Raw genomic sequence first — 2,819 nt, 5'->3', positions numbered from 1 at the left:
AGTACCTCCAGGTGAATTCCATGAAAAACTGAGGTGCCTCTGACCCATTTCATTGAAATTGTAGTTTCCCACAACATTCACTTCCTCAATTGAGGCTTGACACTCATGAGTAGGGTGTCCTCTTCCACATATATCGCAGGCTGCATGGGGCTCATTTTGTATCGAAGCCAAGATCAGCTCTCGTATCTCTTTAACCATAACATCCAGCTGTACCTGCATAGATGTGTTAGCATCAACCTAATGAACACCAGTCGATCTTCTTATTTCAGCACTCTCAGAGGGCCACTGATTAGCATCTTTAGATAACTCATCAAGGATTGTGACTATCTCCTCTGGTGTCTTCTTCATCAAAGGGCCTCCAGCTGTATTACTCAATGTTCTATATGAGGCTAGTGTCAATCTGTCTCAAAAGTTCTGGAGTTGCATCCAGAGTTCAATTCTGCTATGTTGACACTTTCGAACAATCTCCTTAAACCTCTTCCATGCTTCAAAAATAGTTTTCGTATCTTTCTGGCAGAAGTTATGGATTTCTCTTCTGAACTTGCCCGTCTTAGCTAAGGAGAAATATTTATCAAGGAATTTTCTGGTCATCTTCTCCCAAGTTCTTATTGATCCCATGGGCAAGTTTCGAAGCCACTGTTTTACATCATATTTAATAGAAAAGAGGAATGCCCTTAAATACACTGCATCTTGTGACACCCCACTATATTGAAATGTGTTCATAATCTCCTCGAAGTCCATTAAATGTGTGTTTAGATCTTCGTTTGGCTTCCTTTTAAAGACACATTAATTCTGAAGAGTTTGAAGCAATCCTTGCTTCAACTAGAAATTATTTGATGCAATTGGAGGTGGTCTCATACTTGATAGTCCTTGGTTGTAAACTGGTCTAGCATAATCGCCAAGTGGTCTCTCAGGAATGGGAGCTATATTTCCAAACTGGTCACACCCAAGGGTTGATTTTGAGCAATTCTACGACTCCTCTCTTCTTCATAGATAATCTATACATATCTGAAAGCTGCTTCCTCAGCATCCCGTGCAACTTCTTCTCTTCATTGTGCTGTTTCTCTCACAGCCAAATCTACATTATCATCACCATTTCCAGCCATAGTTTCTTTGGTTGAGGATTGCTCAACCTTTTCTAACACCTCAGTGAGATTTATTTCCTTTCTCAGTTGTCGTAGTTATTTTACAATTTCTGGCTCGTATGGTAGCACTTATTTCGCAGAAGCTCGATTCATGCACCACTCTAAACCTGTCACCTGTGCACAGTCAAAGAACAACAAACATAAAAGGAGAAAATAAAATAAAAATAAAAGAAAACACCCTGAATTAGCACTACAAATTATTTTAAATACTATTGATTGCCAATCCCTGGTAAATGCACCAAACTTTGACGAGCTCGAAACACACACTTAAATTATGCTCGCTAATCAAATATAGTATAGTATAATATCGTATCCACATGGATTGGATTTAAACAGTATTTTTATAGTTTCTAGCTTGATCGCTATCCAAGATGATCAACAATTGAGATTTATATGATTTCCAACTAAAATTAACTAAGAGTCTAGAGCTATTGACTAATGACAATCGAAATAAAGATAAGCAAGGAAGTAATCAGTGGAAAGAAATAGGGGTTGATAGGATAGGTGCAAGATAATTGTTTGGGATATAACTCTAGATAATTCACTTCTAGTGTTCAAGTGAGTCTCTCGAATTTACTCAATTATTAGTTCAACCGTTCTGCAAAAACTCCTCTCTCGATTAAGTTTTAACCTCACAAGATGAACTAATTTAAGCACGTGAAGATATGAAAGAATGCGTAGTGGATTGATCTTTAGGAGAAACTCTCTCGATTATCCTCCTAACTAGGTTTAATCAATAATTCAACTAGCCTCTTTCGATTACTAAGAAGAATTAATGAACTCAACTAACAAAATAATTCAAAGATATCATAAGTTATGCCTCTCTCGATTACATCAACAAGTGAATATAGATGCAACAATTAAATCATCCAAAAACACTTCAATACATAAAACTAGAGTTATAATCCACAAACAAATATCAATACACCAAATCCATCAAACAATAATAGGGAACTACTCCATAGATATGGAGAAATGCATCACAAATAAATTTAAAGTAATGGAAAACATAAATTCAATCCAAACTCTTGTCTTGAGTGAAGAAGGAATGATGAAATCCTTGTGCTCGTGTTCTTCCAACTCCTCCTTAGCCTCCTTAGGTTGAATATATGTCAAAGTCGAGGAATTAATATTTTTCCATGTGTTTATACCAAGTAGGGTCGGGCCCAGACGAAATTACCTTCTCCTAGCCGAAATAGATTTTTCACTATGTAAAATTTGCACAGGCGCGCCGCATGGGGTGACACGCCATGCAGGGAATTAGTGGAGAAATCCAAAGAGCTAGTTTTGATATGCTATAGAGAAATGGGCAGCCACGGCGCCCCATGCGCCGCCCCATGTGCCGCACTAGTGCAACTTTCTCAGAGTATGACTCAAATCTTGTGTTTTGACGTCCAGACTTGGTCCTCGACCCCGAACACGATCCCGGCTTAATCCCTTGAGCTTTTACTCAGACTTCAAAGATAAGAATCACTCGAATTTATTCCATAACATCTACATCACTCGAAATCACTCTTATAAGGCATAAAACATAGAATAAGTGCAAAACACTATCAGTTAAAGCTCAAAACAAGTAAAGTGCAGTGGATTAAAGTGCAATAAGCGACTAAAATACGTAATTATAGCCTACTGTCAAATACCTATCGTCTCCACCCTTGCTCTCAAAACCCATGG

The 2,819-nt window shown here is 38.0% G+C and overlaps 1 non-coding gene across 1 annotated transcript; it reads left to right on the top strand.

Annotated features, from left to right (window-relative positions):
- Positions 1-435: 435 nt before the first annotated feature.
- Positions 436-543, top strand: LOC142167715 (small nucleolar RNA R71). The gene has a single exon (XR_012697802.1). It is a non-coding gene; the product is annotated as a small nucleolar RNA R71 (small nucleolar RNA).
- Positions 544-2,819: the final 2,276 nt, after the last annotated feature.

The sequence above is a fragment of the Nicotiana tabacum genome, chromosome 12, assembly GCF_000715075.1.
Source record: "Nicotiana tabacum cultivar K326 chromosome 12, ASM71507v2, whole genome shotgun sequence".
Classification (NCBI taxonomy): domain Eukaryota; kingdom Viridiplantae; phylum Streptophyta; class Magnoliopsida; order Solanales; family Solanaceae; genus Nicotiana; species Nicotiana tabacum.
Note: the sequence above shows the minus strand (reverse complement) of the source record. Positions and strands in the feature narration are given on the sequence as shown.